This window comes from Armigeres subalbatus, chromosome 2 (assembly GCF_024139115.2).
Source record: "Armigeres subalbatus isolate Guangzhou_Male chromosome 2, GZ_Asu_2, whole genome shotgun sequence".
In the NCBI taxonomy this organism is placed as follows: Eukaryota; Metazoa; Arthropoda; class Insecta; order Diptera; family Culicidae; genus Armigeres; species Armigeres subalbatus.
The window spans coordinates 289,409,406-289,435,030 of NC_085140.1; positions in this window are offsets into that span (position 1 = coordinate 289,409,406).

Sequence of the window (25,625 nt, forward strand, 5' to 3'; positions counted from 1 at the left end):
TGCGGTATATAAGAGTCTTTTCCATTCGGCTCGGTCCATGGCTATACGTCCCCTGGCAGCACACATGTTCCACATAGGTTACTGCAACTCTTATGTGACCAGATTTGGTCACAATCATGTTGCTGCAACCATTTTTGTCTGACTTGTGCTGCTCGGGTCGCCAACCACGCAGTCTACGGAGGGTTCGCAAGTCATCTTCCACGTGATCGATCCACCTTGCCCGCTGCGCACCTCGCCTTATTGTGCCCGTCGGATTGTTATCGAGAACCATTTTAACCAGGTTACTATCCGACATTCTGGCTACGTGCCCGGCCCACCGCAGTCGTCCGATATTCGCGGAGTGTACGATGGATGGTTCTCCCAGCAGCTCATGCAACTCGTGGTTCATTCGCCTCCTCCACGTACGGTCCACCATCTGCACCCCACCAAAGATAGTACGCAGCACTTTCCTTTCGAAAACTCCAAGTAGAGGACTACCGGGCGTTTAGTACGATGTAGATAGTACGCAGCACTTTCCTTTCGAAAACTCCAAGTAGAGGACTACCGGGCGTTTTGTAGATTGTCAGTTTGGTACGGCGGCGAACTCTATTCGATCGGAGCGTTTTGCGGAGTCCAAAGTACTTACGATTTCCAGCCATTATGCGTCTCCGAATTTCTCTGCTGGTATCATTTTCGGCAGTCACCAGTGAGCCCATGTAACCCTCTGCGCGTTTCGAAGGGACTCGAGAATGCCCCTGAAACTCGAACTACGTACATCACCCGATCCGCCGTCGCCTTGATCAACCGTATCAGGTTATCCGGGAATTCGTTTTCGTGCATTAGCTGCCATAGCTGGTCCCGAACGATTGTATCATATGCCGCTTTGAAGTCGATAAATAGATGATGTGTGGGCACGTTGTATTCGCGGCATTTTTGCAATACCTGACGTATGGCGAACGCCTGGTCTGTGGTAGAGCGTTAACCCATAAATCCCGCCTGGTACTGCCCCACGAACTCTCTTGCTATTGGTATTAGTCGGCGGCATTAAATTAGGGAGAGTACATTGAAGGCGGCGTTCAGAAAAATGATTGCGCGGTAGTTGCTACAATCCAGCTTATCGCCTTTTTTGTGGACGACACTTTCTATCCACTCCTGCGGCAGAACCTCATCCTCCCAAACCTTGGTAATTACCCAGTGCAGTACTCTAGCCAAGGCCCCAACTTCGTGTATAAACAGCTCTCCTGGTATTTGGTCAACTCCAAGGGCTTTGTTGTTTCGTGCCGGCCGATCTCCTCCTGGGTTTTCTGGAGATTCGGAGCCGGAAGCCGCATAACCTGCGCGCGTGCTCCTAAGTTCATTACCACACCGCCACCGTTGTCTGCCACATAGCCATACAGGTGCTCTTCGTAGTGCTGCCACCCCCTTTGGATAGGCTGAAAGTTTATGCATCGTTGGCCGTTGTCATTCGATGTGGTGTGCAGACTATCCGGTCCGATGACCGGTCTAAACAACCGGTCCTCCCTTCCTATCTGTGCGTTCATGTCACCGATGACGATTTTGACGTCCCGCAGTGGGCATCCATCGTATGTCTGCTCCAGCTGTCAATAGAACACTTCTTTCTCGTCGTCGGGTCTCACTTCGTGTGGGTAGTGCACGTTGATGATGCTATAGTTGAAGAAACGGCCTTTTATTCTCACCTTGCAGATCCTTGCGTTGATTGACTGTCATCCAATCACGCGTTGGCGTATCTTGCCCAGCACTATGAAGCCGGTTCCCAGCTCGTTGGTGGTGCCACAGCTTTGGTAGAAGGTAGCCACTCGATGCCCGCTTTTCCACACTTTCTGTCCTGCCCAGCAGATTTCCTGCAGCGCTACGACGTCGAACTTGCGGGGATGTAATTCATCGTAGATTATCCTGTCGCAACCTGCGAAACCTAGCGACTTGCAGTTCCATGTTGCAAGCTTCCAATCGTGATCCTTTATTCGTCGCCTAGGTCGTTGCCGATTGTATCGAGTCGTATTATCTTCTATATCGTACGTAATGGTTGTTTTTAATGGCGGCTTATTGGGCCTGCGAAAAACTCCTGTCTCGTCGGAAGGCCATCGTGTCAGGTCTGTCCCACCTAATACCAGGACATTTACGGTCGTATGCCTATTTTGACTGAACGATATTTTCAGTACATTCAAAGTTAATTGCCTATATGCCGGGTATTAAGCCACCCGGAGTGGAAATTAATTACTAGGGTAAGACGGTATAATGCGCCCCACCTGGCCAAAACGCCCCCCTTTGATTTCTAGAAAACTATATCTAACTAAGGGTCAAATTCAGTTGGTACCTATAAATATTTGTAAAACCATCATCCTATGTGAATATGGGAATATTTTTGTATTACATAATGAAAATATTTGCAAAATACAAAAAGTCACAGTTTTGATGTAACTTTTAATGTTTGTTTGCTGAACATTCTGGAGCGAATCTGGCATATTGTCCGCAAAACTTGCACTGGAACACTCAGTTGGGTAACAAAATCACTTTTCTCAGTGGTTAATATGATATGAAATTGCTTCCATCTTCAAAAATGTAACGATTTTCGAAAACATGTATCACTGGCCAAAACGCCCCAGTGTAGGCAGGACGATATGCCCTTACCAACTGGACACAAGCGCAGCGAGCCTGCAGCAGTTGCTTCCAAATTGTATGGAAAATATTGAAATGTAATTCATACATGCTTGAATGGACCTATGTTGGTTTTTTAATGTCAAGCGCCTAAGGATTTGTAGCCTTTTTATTATGGGATTGATAAAATACTAATGAAGGGCTATTAAATGACTTTGGTTGAGGTGGGGCGTATTGCCCAGGCACTTTTTAAAATTCATTTTTTCACGACTTTTCAAAAAAGCTTTATTACGTGTTATCTGTAATATTTTTATATGACTACTCACGGGCAATGCATTTGCGACTTCCTGGACTACCAAATAACACAAAGTTTGTATAAATTGCGTTGAAAAGTAAAAAGTTATCAAGGAGTTGCCTTAGGGGGGGCATATTATACCGTCTTACCCTATGTCTGAAACTTGATTATGCATATGTGGTTGGCATGTGTACAAAAATTAGTGATGGGCAAAACGGTTCGTTCCGATGAGCGGCTCTGAACCAAGCGTTCACTTAAATGAGCCGACTCATTTGAACGGCTCGTTAGTTCATTCAAAAGAACTATGAAATCCCGGTGGTTTGAGCGATACATCATTCAAATTATGTATTGGAGTTCATTTTTTATTTGAACTTCTAGTAACTTCTTGATATATAACTCATCTCTAGTGGATTTTTTGCTGTTTTGTTTAATTTCGTGCTCCGTGCTCCATTTTAATTTCAACGAATTACAGATTAACGAAATTCAAATTGAAAAGTGTTCAGCCTAGCCTAGTTTTATATCTTGCGTATTTAACTCTATTCAATATCATTAACAAGAGACCAATTTGAAGGAATCCAAAATATAAAGTAGGTGTATTAAAACAACAATGGAATAGCCGTTCATTCTTCGATTTCATTTTAAATCTTTACGATCTTTTCGATGTGAATTTTGGCATACATATATATTTTCCTCAATGTTTTCCGATATTAGTCGGCTGCGTCGCTCACTATAAATGCGTCCCGTTTTTGAAAAAAAATCCTCGCGCGTGACATTGGAGTACCCGCAATACAAAGTCTTTACGAGACCAACTGATATAACCTCGTATATTTTTTTTCTGCTCCCACCAAAACAAGGGATCGCTAACTTTCGGCAGGTAAGGTGTGTGTACTTAGCGCCTTCAATTATGGCAGAAACTGATGGATCATAATATGATCTCGAAGCTTACTGATCTGTGCGGTAAACTCCTCCCAAAAAGACAACTGAGCTACGACAGAATCTGTTTTTGAATTGCCCTTTCGCGTTAAAAAAAATTCTCGCTCAATCGATTCTTTATTTTTTTAAAGGTCAACTTTCCCGATGAACCTGGTATTTGGGGTTGACCTAATATGCGCCCGATTTTAAACCAACCTGAGGCCAATTCTTCAGGCCGTTTCACACGTCCAGAATTTTTTTTCCGGATTTTGTTTTCGATTTTTATGGGTTTGTTTGGAAAGTTGAGCCTAAAAGAGCCAAGAATTGACTGCGGTATTAAAACCAGATAAAATTTTTGACGGGGAAGGTCAATTATCGATTGATATGCTTGCAGTTATCTGCTGTCATCTCCAAATCTCTGTTTTTAAAATCAAGAATCCAGAAATACCGACTGCGCTACCAGCTCGTTCATTTCAAGGCCAGAAAATGCTAAGGAGTATGAAAGTAAGGAGTGGGAGAATATATGCTGGCTCCTGAACAAACAAACAGTAAATGTCAAAATGTTTATTTGTGTTTATTTGAGCCACGGTTCATTTGTGAGCCGCGGTTCAAATTTAGAGAGCCGTGGTTTGAACGCTTTTTCTTACGAACCGGTTCAAATGAACGGCTCATGAGCGTTCGCCCATCTCTAACAAAAATACATATGAGAGAGTTAGTTCTGAAAATGTATTGCGAGTGATCGGCTGGTACCTGGTGCTGGGAATTTGGTTTCATCAGTACCCGCTAAGCTGCGGTGGACGACGGAGGTCCTTCGTAGCTTAGTAGGGAAAGCACCTGTCTAGCGAACTGGGGTCGTGAGATCAAAGCCCACCGAAGGGGCGGTTATCCTCCAATACCTTTTCCGAACTAAATCTATCACATGTTGTACATATGCATAATCAAGTTTCAGACACGATATTTTCATCCAAATAAATTTTGATCTAAAGGTGTGTTTGGTCAAATGACATATTTAGGTAAAACAACTTTCTCCCGAATGATTTTCGCCATAACACTGCTTTTCCCCTTTCAAAATTTTGATTTCAACAAGAAATTCTATGGAAATTCTTTTTAGAGCTTCAACAAAAAGTTCTTCAACATTTTATTTCAAGTTTTCATTATAAATACTTTAGAAATTCCCGGTTTCGAAATGTGCGCACAAATTGTTCAGAATTTCCACTGAATTTCCGGCATTATGTTTTTTTTTTCCAAATGATGTATTCGGTCAAATGATCCTTCCCCAGATATCAGCCTTCCCCATGTGGTATGCGTCGATCAACCGGTGAGTTTACTTAACTGTATAACATTAGACCGAAAAGCTCATTGCTTCGTCGAATAAGTCATTTGGACGAACGACCCGTGTTGCAGAAATAGCCGAAGAATTATAAAGTAAAGACTCGTTTGTTTGAGAAACTGTATATATCAATTTTACACACTTTCGAGAAAACAACGAAATACTGTGTTTGAAAAAATTAACACCGAATCTTTTGATTTCTCCGAAACAGAACAATAGTTTTTGGCAAAACTCAATACCGTTGTGCACTCCCAGTGCGAAAATTGCAAGCAGTACTCCATAATTGCTCATCAAAGTGAGTGCACATATGTAGTTTCTCAAACAAACAAAAAACATTTCACGCATTCTTGAACAAAAATTTACATTCCTGAACAAACTGGTGCTATCCATTGATTTCTTATGAGACTCGCCACTATTGGTTCAGTTGCACCACCATAGGTGCTAGGGAGTCAATTTTATTTAGTAAAATTATTGCTTTTAATAGTTTCTGAAGCGAAATTTTCGGATGGATTGCATTTAACCGGGTATTCAAAGCACGACCCATCAACTGAAACCATAGTAAAGAGTATAGGGACGCGGCAGGTATTTTCGTCTGTTCGTCATAGTCTCGAAAACCAATAAAAGAGACGCTTTTTTGTAAAACTCATACGTACCAAATCGTAAGCTCAGGAGAAACGTTCTGCTATAGTGGAGTTCTAGCAAATGTATGTTGCTTTCATTGGTTTTAGCCCCTACGACGATGGACGGAAATACCTGCCGTGTCCCTACTTATGATAAATCTATTTAAAACCCCACTATTGGGGTTATCTCCACTAACGGTACGGTTCTTCTTCTTCTTCTTTTTCTTATTGGCATTGCATCCCCACACTGGGACAGAGCCGCCTCGCTGCTTACTGTTCATTAAGCACTTCCACAGTTTTAACTGCGAGATTTCTAAGCCAAGTTACATTTTTTGCATTCATATATCATGAGGCTAACACGATGATACTTTTATGCCCAGGGAAGTCGAGACAATTTCCAAACCGAAAATTGTCTAGACGGGCGGGGAATCGAACCCAGCTTCATCCACATGCATAATCAAATATGTTGTTTTAGTGAATCTTACTTTCACTCAAATAATCTTCTAGGGTTTCAGCTCCTGGTCTTCATCTCATAGCTCCGACATTGGTTTCACGAAAAACAAAGCAATGAAAAGGTATTTGGTTTGTTTATTATTTTTGTGATTTTTTTCAGGAGTGATTATGTTATGTTACGCATGTTAGCAAAAAGCTACGAAATTGATGCCGTATTTCTTTGTTTCGCGATGAGATGAATATATGTTCAGTGAGATGGAAAACGGAACAGTTCCCCTATATACATAAAAATGAATTTCTGTCTGTCTGACCTTTATAGACTCGGAAACTACTGAACCGATCGGCGTGAAAATTTGTATGCAGAACCAGGCCGGGGAAGGTTCATAAGCTGGTTCGGGACCCCTCCCATCTTTGGAAAGGGGGGCTCCCATACAAATGAAACACAAATTTATTCATAACTCGAGAATTAATCAAGCAAATGGAACCAAATTTAGCATTTGGAGGTTTTGCAAGGGAATATATGTTTGTGTGGTGGTTCGAAACACCTCCCATCTTTGGAAAAGTGGCCTCTCATACAAATGAACCAGACATTTTTGCATTTCTCGAGAACTAATCAAAGAAAAATCATTTTTAGGCGAAACGAAGTTCGTCGGGTCTGCTTATTTTCATCGGAAAATGTTTTTATCTTCCAGGCGATTTGCACCCCTTTCCTTTATTGATTATATCTTAGTTTCAAAAATAAAAAGAAGCAAATTTGTTCTTATTTTTATTTAAATTGTTTTGTACCATATTGTAGATTGTTTGCTTCAAAGCAAACCGGTCTTTAACTAGAAAGGTACAAAGAAAGCATTCCAAACGGTAATAAGTCAGACACCCCCGCCTGAGAGTTACAGAGCTGCCTTAAGCGGTGAGTGGCACATCAAGCGGCACCATATGGAGTGCATCGAAGTGATGATGCCTGCAATGATGCATCGTAGATATCCGAAAGGGAAAATGATTGCTGACAGCGACCGTATGAGCCGAGTGGATAAATATTGTGATTAAGCTGCCACAACTTCCAGCTGTTAACCCACAAAAAAGGCACTCAGCAAGCCATCATCAGCATGGAACTGTTCCGAGCAGAGCTCCAAAGAAGTAGGTGCCATTCACGGTGCGATCCTAATTAATGTCTTCATTAGAACACTACAACCTCTTGGAGAATTGCAACAGCAGCTTCTTTGTTTCCACACTAAATTAGTCCAGAATAAATAAATGTGCACAATCGACAACTCTCGCTGTGCAATTGAGTGATTCGGATGACCGCCCGGTGCTTTTGATCTATACTTTGCGCACTGCCCATACTCCAGCGCATCCAGCTTTAGGGTGGAACAATGGAGAAATTTATGGACTTTATGACACGTTGACATGGCAGCAAATAATGGGTTCTCTGGGCCGCAGTCTAATTCTTTTGTTACGCTCCGATAGAATTTATGTGAGAAATCGCACGATCTTCGACGACGACAACGCATTAGCCTTCAACAAAAGGGCGGAGCATCGACGGCGGCGGTGGTGGTGGTCACAAAAGGATGCCGACAGGGAAAAAGGGATTCCCTTCTGATCCGGAAAAAATCGCTGCCTCGGGACAAAGCGTCAGGAGCAGTTTTGATTTCGGACGACAAAAGAGCTGTGTCATTCGGGTCGTCGGGTTTGAGGCACGGTGACACCTGCTAATGGGATCAGAGGTGTGGGAAAAGACTACCTGACTGGCAGTTTTTACTTTTTATGAGGAACGGAATATGGCAGTAGATTACTTCATTGTTTTGTATGATGTAATTCCAAAATTTGTGAAGACAAATGTTCATTTTTTATTACAAAACCAAATTAGCGCCTTGTCAGCGAAGAAATGTGGGCCAGTTAACCAAACTTTATTTTCCAAGCTTTTATTTTCACGTCATGTCGTACGCACAATAGTTGGCATTGTGTTGATTGCATTGTAATGTAATTGGGACGAAAGATTTCGAAACACAAATTTTTATATTACCTATCATAAATATCTTAGAAATTGTTAACTCATGTAGAACAGTTGGCCATGAAATCATGATACTTTTTTTTAGAGAAATCCTTGAGCGTGACCCAGCATTACGGCCCGTTCTTCCATCCCCTGAAGCAACCCCCTAACAAATGACACTCGGACATATTTCACGATCGCGTCGGTTGATTCTAATTCGCTTGGAAGCAGCTATTCATTAAATTGCATCTCCCATCTGCAAGGCGCTCGCTGCCTGGGAAGAAGAAATCCATAACCGTTCGCTTTGGGTAGTTGCTTAGGGTTCCATATGCGCGATCACACATCCACCGAACTGCCATAAATCTGCCCTCCGAAAACACTTCGATAGCCCTAGGGCAGATTTCGTCATAACTCATCCACCTTCTGGGACCCGGGCACTTAATGTGATATACAGACATCCATTCGCTGGCTGGCTGCTGCCTCCCCAAAACTGACCCTCAGAATCTTCGTCGCCCTCGCTGCTGTCGTCATCGAGCATGTGCGGTTCTCGCTTGGTCAGGGCAAGAATATGTTTCTTCAATTTTTTTTACCTCAATGCCATATTCTTCGCTCGTCCCGATGCGACCTGTTTTATTTATATCATTTCCATGTCCAAACGGACCACTTTGAGCTCGTTTCGTCTCGGCCGTCCATTGCCCTCCCACAACCCAAATGGGTGCGATGTCACAGCCAAATGTTTGCTCATATTAAGTGGTCAAAATGGAAATGGATTTCACCAATTACATATTTGAAAGTGGGATTACAATTCTTTTATTTCAAAATGAAAGGTGATACATTTAGTCTAAACCAGTTCTATTAATAATTCGGCTCGTCAGTCGATTATCGTTTCGTCCAAAATTGATAACTTATTGGCACATCGAAGCGTTTGCAGAGTTCACAGTGAGCCATTCGTTCCGTTCTCACTTCGATGATGGTTGTATAAATTATTCTGTCGTAACATAATTTGATTAGCACAAAATGGTTTGCAATTTTTATTAATCAATGAAAACTGTGTTTATCGAGGAAAGCTCTATTATATATAAATACTCAAAAGTTGAACAAAAATATTTTTTGCTGAAAAAACTTTCCAGCAAGTTTTTTGGTTTTAAAATATATATAACGGTATAATAACCGTTTTTTTTATTATCTCATACGTAGAATCGACTACATCATTTCTACCAACATAGCTGAAGCAACACCCCACCGTGAGAATGTAGCAGCAGCAGAAGCAGAAAGAAACAGAGAGGTCCCGCGGATATGCCATATAATGAAATATAAACAGCGCATCGTATCATTATAATGGGTGAAAATCGTTTGAGAACTCCTGCTGTGCTCCTGAATTGACTACATGGCCTAGGGGGCTTCGGGCATAGTGCTCTGTCTCCCCAAACTGGTCATTTGACTGCCGGCGTAGATTCTCGAAACCGTAATCATATGCATATATGTGATACGTACGAGCGTAACAACAATCGGCCGACAACAACCGATGATGAGCTTTGTGACTTGTGTGTGAGCCGGCACGAGTGGTTTTGTCCATGATTGGAAGGGTCCAGCAGCGACCGTATGATGATGGCCTTTGCTCCATTTGGGGATCCGGAGAACTCCGGACTCGAAATAGAGTGGCGTCCATTCGTTTTCTGTTTTAATTTCAATATCTACACCCGTTCTAAAGCAACACAGAAGGTCCCGGGAACGGCAAGAATGGATTTTTTACGATAATAACTCATTATAAACGATTTTATGGATACGGGTTCAGTTTTGGTGATTACTGTTGATTATGACGATTGGAACGATGTTCTGGATGAAATCTGATTTTACGGTTGTTTTCTACAGATCTACTGGCTGCATGCATGGTGAACATTCTTGTCTGTGACAATTCATGAATGCTTCTGTTAGGTTCAGAGTGTAGAATAAATGGATCGGATTAAAAGGGGCACTATATTCTCTTTCAAATGGCAATTGTTGCTGGTTAGGAAATCAGTCTGATACAATTGCTATTAAACTTAAGAGTAAAACGCTTATGAGTGTGCATCAAACTAAGACTTCTACGTTTTTAGCTTCTTAAATTCAACTGGTATTGACATGATTGAACTGCAAATCTACATTTTCATTCGAAGCGAATTTTCCAGTGTATAAGTCTTACATACAATATATTCAGGAAATCCAAAAGTATTAAATTCAAATAAATTATGAAACACTCACAAGAACTCTGACACATATAGTTATTCAAAAAATCCTTCAATACGAAACACATATTTGAATTTTCAATAATAACACTTGTCTTCTTAGGGAACCTCTGGAAGTATCGTCAAGGCTTGACGACTTCTGCCCTGGGCAATGCGAATTGCAGACCCCACAAAAGCTATCGTGTGCCGCTCGAAGCACACCAGTTCAAGTCCTTGAAATTTCGCGATTTGGTAAAATTTCCAACGCTTGTCAGTTGAAGAAGTTGCTGAATAGTACCACGAGAAGCTGGACGAGCGGATGGATGATGCTGCCACAGGATCTGGCGACGTCAACAGATTGTGGGAAAATATCCACGAAGCTGTGACTACAACGGCGCAGGAAGTGTTAGACACTGCACAACGACGCCAAGGGAATGGTTGGTTTGATGAGTGCCATCGAGTGACGGACGAGAAAAATGCTGCTAGGAGTCGAATGCTAGTGGTTCGTACGTTCCAACAAAGAGAGGGGTACACTGTAGCAAGAGCAGGAGAGAAACGAATCCACTGCAGGAAAAAAGGCGATATGCTGAGGTTTCATGCCACTGTCAATGGCGCGCGGCATAAGACTGCGCCAGGGCCCACCGTGTGCAATGACCGAGAGGGCAATTTGCTGACAGACATAACTATGGTGGCAGCCAGATGGAAGGAGCACTTCAACTTGACCGTCGCCGACTACGTTCAACCTGCTCATTGATACACCTTCATTTTCACCGTTCAACAAGGTGAAAATAAAGGTGTGTTAAGGAGCAGGACGGACATAGTCGGCGACGGTCAAGCTGTGGAACCACCAACGCTGGACGAGGTAAAAAGGCTCTTAACGAGCTGAAAAACAGTAAAGCTGCTGGAAAGGGCGAGATCCCGGTCGAGCTTCTCAAACATGGAAGTGAGCAGCTGCATCAATCGATCCATCACCTTATCCAGAAAATATGGAAGGATGAAGAACTACCTGTCGGCTGATTGGATGACCTGATATGCCCTTTCTTTAAGAAAGAGCACAGACTAGAGTTACAGAGGGATCAGCCTTCTGAACCCGGCGTACAAAATTTTTCGCGTATCCTGTTTAATAGATTGAGACCGATTTAGAAGTCCATCGTCGGCAAATACCAAGCAGGTTTTGTGAGGATCAACGACGCCTTAGCCTCCGGGTGATTCTTGATCAGTTCCGGGAATACAACTCGCCATCCGTTTATTGATTTCAAAGCAGCGTACGATTCAGTGAAAAAAATGAGCTGTGGCAGATAATATCCTAACATGTTTTTCCGGCGAAACTAATTAGACTTACACTTACACTACACTGGATGGCTCGACATTAAGTATTTTGATCGCAGACGACGATCGTTTGTGATCTTAGACGGATTGAAGCAGGGTGATGCACTTTCGAATTTATTGTTCAACATTGCACTCGAAGGCGCTATTAGGAGATCTGGCGTGCAGAGGAACGGCACTATCGTCATACGGTCGCATATGCTCCTGGGCTTTGTGGACGACATGTTTTAGCTTTTGTCCCACTGAAGAGGGAGACGGCAAGGATAGGCTTAACCATTAACTCTACCAAGACATGGTGGCAGGTAGAGATAGAGGAAGATCTACAGGATTTGTAAATTATCCGTACAGATTTTAACAGTTTGCTTCTACAGAGCAAAAATGGACAATAACGGACTGAATCAGTAGCTCTATGGGCATAACAACTCGGCAGGCTGTAACAGATGTATATTCTGGGAATACTGGGAGTCATTTCATGTTCAAAAAATATGGGTTCTGCGAATAGAATAGTGACTTAAGTGACCAACACTGGCGAAAAAAGATCAGATAGTGACTTTCAGCTGGAGAAAAAGTGACCAAATAATTTAGTTCCATTACTTTGCCATCTTTACAAGTATACGTATTTCGACCTCGACAGTAAAGACGTCTTTAGTCAAGTCGAGTCAAGTATAAGGCACTGATCAAATTTTACAAAGTGATGGACAAAAATGGGCTGCAAAATGGTGGGTTGACATCAAGGAAGGAGCGCCCAACAGAGCTTCCACGGGTCGTTCGATGACAAAAGACCGCCAGCTAAGGATTGTGTACTTAGCTGGTAGTGCAGCCTGGGCACTGTTGTCCTTTTGACATCAGCTAGAGTGAGAAGGTACGCCTCAAGCGTTCAAGTATAACATCTATCACAGCGGCGGCGGAAAAGCAGAGCATGGAGTTGGTTTCGTAGTGATGGGCAAGCAGATGAAGCGAGTGATGCGGTGGAAACCCATTAGCGAACGAATCTGTGTGTTGAGGATACGGGGAAAATTCTTCAATTACAGCCTAATCAACGTTTACGCACCGACAAACGATAAATCCGACGACGTGAAGGACACGTTTTATGAATGTCTTGATAAAGCCTATGGAGAGTGCCCAAAGCATGACGTGAAAATTGTTATCGGAGACGCTAACGCTCAGGTCGGTAGAGAGGACTTTTTCCGTCCCATAATCGGCAGGGAGAGCCTTCACTCCGCTACCAATGACAACGGCCTACGGCTAGAAAATTTTGCTGCTGCACACTTGGAGACACCCAAATGGTGAAACTTGCAACCAGATAGACCATGTTCTGGTAGATGGGGGCCATTTCTCGGATGTTATCTATGTGCGGACATTCAGAGGTCCAAACATTGACTCTGATCACTACCTCGTTGTCAGTAAAATTCGATCACGGTTGTCAACTGTATCGAACGAAAGATCACTGCGAACGATGCTTTACAATATCCAGCGATTGTCGGCGGAAGGAGTATCGGCTGAGTACCGCCAGAAGCTCGACGAACGGATAAGTGCAATCAACGTTAGCGACAACATCAACGATCTGTGGGAGTCGATCCATGGAGCGGTGAGCACAACAGCACGAGAAGTGGTAGGCACTGCACAGAGGCAACCTAGGACGGGTTGGTTCGATATGGACTGTCAGAGAGTGACAGACGAGAAGAACGTTGCCAGAAGCCGGATGTTGGTGTCGGGTACCCGAACGAATAGAGCTCGGTACAAAGAAGCAAGAGCAGCCGAAAAACGAACCCACCGCAGGAAGAAAAAAGAGTACGAAAAACAAGTTATTAGTGAGGCGCAGGAAAAAATGGAGCAGAATGATATGCGGAGGTTTTATGAGTCTGTCAATGGCGTGCGGAGAAAGACAACGCCATCTCCCGTCATGTGCAACGACCAACAAGGAAATTTGCTGACAGATAAAACTGAAGTGGCTGCCAGGTGGAAGCAACACTTCGAAACTTCGTTGAATGGAGGAAGTGACGGCGCATCGGAGAACAGAATAAATATTAGCGACGATGGACAAGCTGTGGAGTTACCTACACTAGATGAGGTTAAACAAGCTGTTAAAGAGCTGAAAAACAATAAGGCTGCGGGGAAGGACCAGCTCCCGGCTGAACTTCTCAAACACGGCAATGAGCAGCTTTATGAAGTTCTACACCATATTATGTCGAAAATATGGGAAGACGAGGAAATGCCTGCTAGCTGGTTGGACGGCCTGATTTGCCCTCTCTTTAAGAAAGGGCACAGACTGGAGTGCGCCAATTACCGAGGAATAACCCTCCTTAATTCGGCGTACACAATTATGTCCCGTATTATATTCAACAGATTGAGATCGCTTGAAGAGTTCTTCGTCGGCGAATACCAAGCAGGTTTTCGTGAGGGCCGATCAACGATATTATCGGAATTGATCGTCGTGCCGTGGAAGAGGCTTTTGTGCCTTTTAAGAGGGAGACAGCGAGGATTGGACTCACGATCAATACCAGCAAAACGAAGTACATGGTCGCTGGCAATCAACGTGGGTTCATTAGTGGTGGTGGTAGCGAAATGGTGCTGGATGGTGAAAAATTTGAAGTGGTAGAAGAATTTGTGTATCTTGGAACATTAGTGACGTGCGATATTGATGTTACCCGCGAGGTGAAAAGGCGTATTGTAGCTGCGAATAGGGCTTATTACGGACTTCGTAACCAGCTTAAGTTCCGTAGTCTGCAAACGAAAACAAAACTCGCGCTGTATACTACTCTGATTCTTCCGGTGGCTTTATACGGCCATGAGACATGGACGTTAAAGGAGGCTGATCGGAGAGCTCTCGGAGTGTTTGAGCGTAAGGTGCTGCGGACAATACTCGGCGGTAAACAGGAGAACGGTATCTGGCGGCGTCGTATGAATCACGAATTGTACCAGGTGTATAAAGGGCTGGATATTATTAAGCTTATACAACACGGCAGACTACGGTGGGCTGGTCACGTGTTTCGTATGCCGGAAGAACATCAAGCGAAAATAATATTTAGTAGAGAACCCGGAAGAGGCCGCAGGCTTCGTGGAAGGCCACGTACACGATGGCTTTTGCAGTTGAAGAGGACCTGAGGGCGCTCAATGTTCAGGGCGACTGGAAGCGATTGGCCCAGGATCGAGTCCAGTGGAGAAGGATACTCCATTCGACGTAGGTTCATCGAAGAGCTGTAGCCCATCAAGTATCAAGTAAGATGGACAAAAATGGAAAAGGGTAAAACGACCTATTATGGAGGGGTTAAGCACCGCGTCAAAACAAAATTGATTTCGAAAATTCTTTAAAAATGAACTATTTATTGTTTCTAACATTGTAGTAGTCGAATAGGATGCTCGTTATCTCAAGTTTCGTAAATATTACGTCAATTGTGATTAACTTATGTTATTTTGTTTTTATTACAATAAAAACAAACTACCGCAATAATAGGATCGTTGCGATATTTTTTGAAGGTCAGTCCTATTGTTGCGGTATTGCATGTATTTCTTATGGAGAGCGATACCACAACAATAGGACCTTAGCACTACTGCAATAATATACTCAAAGGACGCATTTTTGTTAAACAAAAGGTGTTTTAGTGGTTGATTCGAAGAGTTTTAGTGGATCCACAATTGATTTTGATGCTATTATATCCAAAATGGACTACTTAAACACTACCACAACATTAGGACATACCACAACGATAGGTCGTTTTACCCTAGTTCGTCTTATGACAAGTGAAATCTGATAAGTTTGTTTTATTTGATTCTTTTTATTATTAATTTTTATTTTCCTCCCCCTTCCACCACTGGAAAAACACAACTATGAGGAAAATCGTACAGAATAATGTGCAATAATATTTATTATGGATTCGAACTTATTCGGAAAATCTTCGCTTGTGTGTAAAAATAGCACTTTTTATTAGAGAAATTTATATAATTAATTTTTTGACATAGAGTCAAATGGAGTATCCAAAGTTTATGCAGTTTAAAATAATTAAATTGCCATAAGAATACATTTCAGAAAATTCTAGTATTTATGTGAGCAGATGTCGAGAGACCATTCATTTTGCTCCTTACGGGAACATTACGGAAAATAATCTTTCTATGGTGGATCCTTACACACTTAGTTTTTATTTCTGCAACTCGGCAAAAATCCGCGCGGCCGTGTGCCCAGCAAAATAAATACTGATATCCTTGCAAAAATGATGTGATTTTCAGTAACTTCGACAAAAATCTCAGCAAGTCCATTGCAGTATCAACCAGAGATGCGAATTTCTCCATTTTGATTGAACAGACAGACATTTGCTCAGTTTGTCGAGCTGAATCGTTTGGTATATAACACTATGGGTCTACAAGCGCTCTATAAAAAGTACGTTTTGGCAGTGAAATGATAGCTTTTCTGGTACAACTTTGTTGTACGAGAAAGGCAAAAAAGATAAAACGCTTGTTTGTTTGGGTATCCACTAATGAGCATTAGAACAAGCTTTCGTACATTAATGATTTCCCCAAAACAACAGCAACAGGAAATGTATCTAAAATTCAATAGATGAATCTGAATATTCAACATTTTAATTGATAAAGTGTAGAGTTTAACAGTTTGCAAAAGAGGTTTTAAACTCAGCCGCGTCAGCTCCAATAGCTTTGTTAATATATTTAGATTCTCAATCCACTGTTCCCATCCTGCTCGCATTACTAGATATATACCCAATAATAAGCTGTGACACAAAACCCCTTTAACTAATCGCTGTTGAGAATCTAATAACAACACCGAGATTCACAGCGAATCTCTGGACTCACGAAGAATTTCCTAACAGCGTTCGGGCCAAAATTACTAAGTGGTAATTGTTTACTAAATTCGTCATTTCATGTCCGTCATGAATAAAGCATCTTTGGACGGATGAAGTTTCAAATGTTTCAACATTTTATCTCTGTCCATGACGATGCTCACGAAACATAGCCAAAAGTTTCAAAATAGTTAAAAATAGTGACTTTTTCCAAGAAAAAGTGACTTTAGTGACTTGGGGTCGAAAAAAGAGGCTTTTTAGTGACTAACCCGAAAAAAAGTGACCCGCTACCAGGCCTGCCAGTGGCCCTTAATGGACATCAAGCACATACGTTAATAGAGGTGGACCGGACTGCTTTCGGGGTTTTCGAGTGAAAAGTGCTGCGTACAATACTCAGAGGGAAACTAGAGAATGGTGTGTGGTGAAGATGCATGAGTCATGAGCTGTATCAAGTATACAAAGAAGAAAACCCAAGAAACCAAAAGTTCTTTTAAAGGTACATTATTCGCTTAATCAGCTCAGTCAAGCTGATTAAGCGAAAACGTATTTTTAAAGGAACTTTTGGTTACTTGGGAATATTGTGAATCGTATAAAATACGGCAGACTTTAGTAGGCTGGTCACTTAGTGCGAATGTCGGAAGAAAGAATAGCGAAAACTAGAGAACCAGATACCACGAGCACGCTGGCTGCACACGGTGGAATCGGACCTGGGTACCCTAAACATTCGGGGAAACTGGAGGAACATCGCCCAACACCGCCAATCGGGTGTTCAGGTAAGTATACCCCCATAGAGCCACCGTGCGAGACTCGTTTTGCTGATACCGGTATCAGCAAAACGAGTCTCGCACGGTGGCTCTATGGAGGTATATCCGGGATATCCCGGTGGATGCATATAAAACCCATGGAACGGCATAAATAACGCCTTCATCACCACCAGCGAAAATTATCTGGGCGAACTGCGCACCCAAAGTAAACAATGGTCCTAGCAGCACAATTCGGTTGCTGCAACTCAAATGTAATCGAGTTCAGTTGTATATAGGTTACAAAAACCTCTTTGCCACACGTGTGTTGTTTGGGGGATCACCGATGAGACCTGGATGAAGATAGAGGAATGAAGAGAACCCAAAGCCTTGACAGAGCGAACAAAAACCAGAGGAGCCAGAATCTTAGCCTTTCAACGATACTCGACTCTGGAGAAGGAAAGAAAGCGCTCATGTCGACGGGACAAGCGTGGGCGGATTCTCTCTCCGACGAAGGAAACAAAGCTGCAGCAACCGAAGACATTCACCTCCTCTACGATATCTCACGATAGGTGATTATGTAATGAATCCCGTGGTGAATTTCATATTCACCACATATTTTGCTACTCCCATTTCTAAAGACCCATATCTTGCTTAATAATTCTCGTACAGTGCAGAAATTAAAGTCGATCATTCAGCATAAGTAAGCAACTTATGTACCATTGTTTCAGCTTAATGAGCGTTTCAGTTCTTGCAACTCGTACTCTTGAAAAATTACCAGAAAAAGAACGTGATTTCCAAGATGGCAGCAGGGACCATGTCCAAGGGCTTGACGACCCCTCCCCAGTGGTCTGCGAGTTAGGGAGTTCTGCCTAGGAGGCGGTGGGGTTAACAGGGGGCTCTGTTAATTCCCTCCCAAAAACCGCATATCCGCAAGCAAACCCTATCAAGCGACCGTGTGCCGCTTAAAGCATACAAGCCCCTAACCCCGAATCTCAAGGTGTCAGGCGACCCGTGCCGAAGGGATGAATGACCTGGGGGGTGAAACAATTAGCCAGGTCGTTAACGGAGCCTGTGGAGGTTCCACAGAGTGAGGGCTGCTTCGGCGGCAAGCGGGTGGCAGTGGGTGGTACCCACACACCCCCAAGTGGTGCACATGTGGTGCAAGCGAATGGGAGTTGGGGGTATTACTCGTAATACCCCCACAGAGTGTATGGGTGAGCACACAAGTAAGACTCGCATGGTACGCATGGTCGGTAGTGTTAGAATGACTGAAGTCTGGTGAGGCCTGGCAGGAGTGTCGGTGGGCAGATACCTCTGCGGCACCTCAGAACTAGGGGACAAGAAAGTCTCGCTGCGTATGGCAGGAGTGTCGGGGGGTTGATGCTTCTGCGGCACCTCAGAAATCGGAGACATGTATGTAAGGTAAGTGGTGCCTGCCACCCCGTTGCAGGATGGTGAGACCACCACACTGGCTGAGTACTATCTGGGCTTCGAAATGTCAATAGGTGGGTGCTACCTGCAAAGTACCCGTTTTCCGAACCTATTGGCCGTATCAAAGCCCGGGTAGGGGAGTGTTAGGCACGTGTGACGTGCCGGGTGTTCCACGCCCAAACGATGCACAGGAGGTGCACAGAGTGGATAAAAATTGGAGATGGGGGTATTACAACCCCCACTGAGTGAGTGACTGAATGTCAAAGAGAGTGGTGCACAAGTGGTGCAAGCACGGGGGGCAGCAGGGACTTTGTCCAAGGGCTTGACGACCCCTCCCCATGGCCACTGCGAGTTAGACCGGGACCATCGTCCCTAACCCCTAATCCCAAGGCGTCAAGCGACCCGTGCCGAGGGGATGCATGGCCAAGGGGGGTGAAATAATAAGCTAGGCCTTTAACGGAGCCTGTGGGGTACCTGGGCACCCTCCACAGTAATTGTCCCTTACCGCGTTATGCTGGGCTCTGGCGTGGTGGACCTCTTTTCCCGAGCAACTCGTGGGACCAAAATGGAAAACCAAGTCAATTCTTCAATTAGTGGTAGTAGTGTAGGCGACAACCCCTTCGCAAGAGGTGGGTTGTTCAGGTCTCCGCCTAGGAGGCCAGAGGCAATAGTCGGCAGCTCAGTGCGCAGCGCCAGCGTGGGTCACTCAACCTTCCTCTCGGCTATAAAAACGCCGGAAGGGGTTATTGACGGCCCATGGCTTGTGAAGGCGATGAACCGCAAACGCGATGGGCTTTCGGCCTTCGAGGTGGCGACGGAACAGCTGGACGCCATCATCGACTTTGCGTCATCGAAGCATAATATCAGCAAGGACCTCAAGAGGAGCTTGCAGAAACTTCGAAAGTCGATGCTGGACGCCAAGCTGGAGAGGGCGGTCAGGACGGCCAAGTGTAAACCCGTGAAATCGGTGGAGTCGAGGTCTACCCAGACTGAGGCCCAAGGATTCGCGGACTCAGGCAAGTCGAGTCGACCGAAGGCGGGCCAGCTAAGATGGTGGTGCGAATAGCTACCCAGACTGAGGCTCAAGTATTTGCGGGTACGTCGGGGTGACTACTACTCAACGGAGCAGACACAAAAACAGGGAGACAGTCTCCAGGGATGAGCTCATTGGGGCCGCTCCAAAACGCGGAGGGTTACTACCCCGAACAAGGGTAGTGGGGCTGGGAAGCTGAACCCCGGTCAGGTACCTCCAAAACCGGGGAGGAAGGACCTGGAAAGGTCCGTTCACTCAGGCAAGACGGTGGTAAGGTTACGGCAGGCTGAGAGCTCTCAGCTGCACCAGACCAGGGAAATAGAGGGGAGTGACGCCTCCTGGACCCTGGTCAAGAACAAGAGGAAACCGAAGACGTCAAGGGCCGAAAAGAAGGACCAGGCGAATGAAGGTAGCAAGAAGTCTAGGGTAGGCGCCAATTGCTCCAGGGGCGATGCCCTAGTCATCACGGCGGACGAGGCTAAGTACTCGGATGTTTTGAAGGCGATGAGGAGTGACGTCAAGCTCGGTGAACTCGGCGCCAACGTACGTCGAATAAGACGTACCCGGATGGGCGAGATGATACTCGAGCTGAAGCGGGGCGTCTCGCAAAAGGGCGCCGCCTACAAGAAGTTGGCGGAGGAGGTCCTAGGCGAGACGGTCAAGGTGAGGGCACTCACGACGGAGGTGAATCTAAGGGTTAAAGACCTGGACGAGATCACTGAAGTCGAAGAGCTCGTCACGGCACTGCGGCGACAGTGTGAAGCGGAGACGCCCACCGCAGCCGTTCGGCTACGGAAAGGTCCGGCAGGGACGCAGGTAGCATTGGTTCGGCTATCTGCAGCGGACGCCTCCAAGGTAGTCAAGTTAGGGAGCGTCAAGGTGGGATGGTCGGTATGCCCTGTGCGCATATACGAGCAACCCGAAGTTTGCTTCAAGTGCCTGGAACCGGGGCACAAGCAATGGGACTGCAAAGGCCCTGACAGAAGCAATCTCTGCCGACGCTGCGGATTGGAGGGACATAAGGCACAATGCTGCACGAACCCTCCCAATTGTTTGATTTGTTCCAGCAAAGCTGTGAACAGCAAGCACCCATGGGGGCTCGATGTGCCCAACGTTTAAGCGTGCTGCAAAATCAAAGTGCAGGTTGCTCGGCTTCGCCCGAGTGTTTGGTGTGCGCAGGTTTAGAGGAAACGGCGGAACACGTGTTGTTCGTGTGCTCACGTTTTCGCGCAATGCGTGACCACATGCTTGCCACATGTGGTCTGGACACTACCGGACAACCTAGTTCGGAGGATGTGTAAAGACGAAGTTGGCTGGAACGCCGTTTTATCGGCTATCGCCCAAATCGTCTCGGAGCTACACAGAAGGTGGCGCGTGGACTCAAGGATGGCTAGTTCAGGCGCAAATAAGAGGTGGTCAAGGGATCGGAGTCGGCTTCATGGGTCATACCGGTGGTCATGCTCTGTGGTCGAACTCGATCCTTTATCGAACAAGTGGCCGCGCGAAGAACAACATGGTATCGTCGCTTTCGCGGCGTCGGTCAACCAGGCGGGTTCCGAGGCGAGGACGGAAAGGGGTCCTCGTCAAGGCTGGGGCAGGCGTAGGCACCGCGTCGGCAAGTCCCTCTGTGTGCTGGCGAATAGGCCCTATCGCAGAAAGGTCAATTTGGGGTGCACGCGGCATCATCATTCTTGATACCAGTCGTGCAGAGGGAAGCAGGCGCGAAGTCGACCCTGCCCACCTTCCGAGGACATAGGGCGTGGTAAGGCCACCTGGAAAGCCGGCAATGCGCTGGCACGATACCATGGTGTTCTTCTAAAAAAGCGAGTCACGATGTTCGATGCTGCAAGGACACGCAGCTAACCTCGAGGGTGCGTCATACACTGGCCCCCCTTTGAAGCATTACTTTCTGGTTGTACCGAAGGGACGATGGGCAGCGGCAATGGAAACGGTTTAGCTGGTCGGGGATGCAGCCCTGCCTCCCTCATTGGAGGTGGCCCCTAACCCAGCACTTCCTGTTCAACCCAGGATGTCTGTTGAGCAGATTCCCCCTCCATTGTTTAGGAAGAAAAAAAAAAAACAAGTGGTGCAAGCGATTGGGACTGAATGTATGAGCGAGCACACAAGTCAGACTCGCATGGTACGTATGGTCAGAGTGGCTGCTTAGGCAGTAGTGTGATCCGGCTGTCAGGGACGGAATGAGTGAAGTCTCGCTAGGCCTGGCAGGAGTGTCGGGGGGCAGATACCTCTGCGGCACCTCAGAAATAGGAGACATGAAAGGGTCTGCCTCGTAGCTGAGGTAGGAGCGGCATAGGAGCCCCCAACCTAGGGTCGCCTCCGGCTTGGTAGACAAGTGGTGCCATTCTGTTGCAGGACGGGGTGAGCACCATACTGAATGAGGACTGTCTATGTTGTGAGATGGCGGCATGGGGTACCCCCTGCAGGGTACCCAGTCTTCTCCTTGCAGTCATTCAAGCGGCATAGGCAGGTGAGTGTTGGGGCACATGTGGTGCCAGTATGTCTTGTGCAAATGTGTTGCATGGGGAGTGTCGAAGAGTTGAGGCGCATACGTGCACTTGTGTACGTCATGGAGGGGCGCAATGCCCAATAGTCATCGCTTGAAGTATTGCTTAATTGCGGGACAGGGGAATGACTGGAGATGAAGGAGTTGGTTTTAGTGAGTCGGGAGTAGTGTAGCGACCTCAACCCCACACAACCTGGGTTCGCCTTCCCAAGTGTCTGGTTGTAGATTTCCATTACCTCCGTCAAAAAAAAAGAAAAAACAAACCAGCTAACTCCCGTTTTGTAGATAGGACATCCGACACATTCCATCAACTTCTGCGGCAGAACCTCATCCTCCCAAACCTTGGTAATTACCCAGTACAGCGCTCTATCCAGTGCCTCACCACCGTATTTAAACAGCTCTCCTGGTAGTTGGTCAACTCCAGGGGCTTTGTTGTTTTTCAGCCGGCCGCTCTCATCCTGGTTTTCCTGGAGATCCGGAGCCTGAAAACGTATGTCTTGCGCGCGTGCTCCTAGGTACATAACCAAACCACCACCATTGTCTGTCACATCGCTATTCAGGTGCTCTTCATAGTGCTACCGCCATATTTTAATCACCGCACGCTCGCTCGTGATGGCCAAAATACCAAAATTACCAATACCAAAATATTCTGAACATTTAACCTTAGTAAGATGTTGGGGTCAATATGACCCGAAACGAAACTTCAAAGTAGAATCACATTTTACCTGGTAATCCGATCGTTCTGAAATTTCTTGACTTTTAATATTTTGTGGAAATGAAGCATCTGACATGAAAAATGTATTTTAAGGTGCAACAGGAACGACCCCACAAAAAAAATTACGAATAAGATGTTGGAGTCATATTGACCGAGAAATGTAATATGCTTATAAAACAGTCAAATTATAACCGAATTACACAGTTTATATACCGAAAGATAAACTCATCAATTTTGTGGCTATGTGGTGATATGCTGGTTCTGAAGACAATGGCTACATTTTGATATAAAAAAGAAAATTTCTCCTTCTGTGAGACTCCTGCGGGTACCTTGTAGGTTGTAGATAATAAGTTTAGAATGAATGACCTATTTGATAAAAAAAAAACAGATTAATCCACCTAGTGGTGATGGTGTCTTTCTCGTTCGTTCAAAAGGGTTGAAAATAGATAGATAGCTCTTATTTTTCATATTTGTTTATTTGTATTGTAAAATTTCCTACTTAATGCAACTTATTGCAAGCCAATCGGATGAGCATAGGTGCCAGAAAAGTGATTTTCCATGCAGGTGCTGAAATTAGTATTTTGGTCACAACTCCGAACCCCTAGTCCGATCTGGCCAATTTTCAGTAGGAAACAATGGGACAGGATTTTGCGTCGAATGCAATTTAATGCGAGCAAATTGGTCGAGGAAAAGTGCCTGAAAAGTGAGTGACATTTTTTGCGGCTAATTGAGATGGTAATTAATTTCAAACACGCACTCATCTATTTGATAGAAAATCACGAAGGAAGAGCTACCGCACAGCAGATAATGATGCAAAAACGACAACATCCCTTTCAATGGATTCCTCGCGGCACTCCCCAATTACCTGGGCATGGGGTTCCCCCAGGTAGATATTAGACTTCAAGAGCATAACCAACTATTTGATGGAAAATGATAGTGAAAGAGCCGCTACACGGCATATCTTGGTATAAAAATAAAAAATACAGTGAACTCTCCCTAATTCGATGTTCTGTAGCTCGATATTTTCCCTTACTCGATGAAATTCAAAGTCCCTTGGATCTAGCATACTGCGCTCCCCCGTAAGTCGATATCTCCCTTACTCGATATTCTCTAAGTCGAAGTTATATTCCAATGCATGTTTACCTCGCTAACCCAATGTTGTCAAAAACAGTACATGCACGATATAGTTAGAAGTTGGAAGTAAAAAGTAATAAGCGAGAAGTGAGGAATAAGTCGATAGAAATGAGAAATTAGTGAGTGATATATGAAAAGTGAGAAGTGAAAAGTTAGAAGCAAGACATTCTAAGTGAGACATGAGAAGTAAGAAGTGCAAAGTGAGAAGTGAGTAGTGGGAAGTGAGAAATATGGAGTGACAAATTTGAAGTGCGATGTGAGTAGTGAGAAGTGAATAGTCTGAAGGGAGAAGGGAAAAGTTAGAAGTGAAATGTAATAAGTGAGAAATGAGAAGTCAGAAGTGAGTTAAAAGCAGTTATAAGTGAGAAGTGCGAAGTGAAAAAAGCTAAAAGAAAAGGTAAAAGTGGGAAGTAAGAAATTCGAAGTGAGAAATGAGAAGAGATTAGTAGGAACTAAGGAAGTGAGAAATGAGAGGTAAGAAATGAGAAGTTAGAAGTGAGAAGTTCGAAGTGAGTAGTGAGAAGTTAAAAGTGAGAAGGGAAAATTAATAAGTGGAAATTTAAAAGCTGGAAGTGAAAAGTAAGAAGGAAGATGTGCGAAGAGAGAATAAGAAGTAAGTAGTGAGAAGTAAGAAATGAGGAGTGAGAAGTGATTTGGGAGAAGGGAGTAATAAGAAGTGAGAACCGAGGAATGAAGAGTGAGGAACGGAATTGTTTCTCTTTCCTTCTTTCTTTTTTCTTCTTCCTTCTTCTGTCTCCCTTCTCACTTCTTGCTTCTCACTCCCCAATTACCATCTCTCACTTCTCACCCCTTGCTTCTGTTTTTCTTACTACTCACATCCTACTTCTCGCCTTGCAATAATCACATCTCACTTCTTCCCACTTTCTTATCACTTTTCATTTCTCACTTTCCACTACTCACCTGTTACTGCACACATATCACTACTCAATACTCACTTCCGTTTCTCAGTTCTCACTACTCTATTCTCTTTTAGAACATCTCGTTACTCATTGCTGAGTTCTCGCTGTTTACTATTCACTTCGAACATCTCACTTTTCACTTCACTTAATAAGGAAACCACTTTTAACTGTTCGGCTAAGCGGCACACGGCCAAATATAAATGAGGGAACACATCTTGATACCTGCCTAACTCGATGGTCCTTTCAATATCGAGTAAGGGAGAGTTCACTGTATCTCCTTGTACAGGTTCCCCGGAGGCACCTCATAGGTTCCAAGAGTGGCCAATGTGGTCACTTATCGATTTCAAGCACATAATCATCTATTTTGTTGAAAATCATGACGAAAGAGCCGCCGCACGGCATATTTTGGTGCAAAAACGGAAATGTCACCTCCTGCGGGTTCCTCGGGGGCACCTTGCATGTACCAGGAGTGGCCACTTCCGTCGGAAGCCCTCTCATGGCCCATACATTACCGTTTTAAGAGAATCTATGAAGAATTAGCGATCGAAAGGCATATATTGAGCGATTTTTATGCTCCCCTTATATGACCCAAAATTTTTTTATGTACATAAAA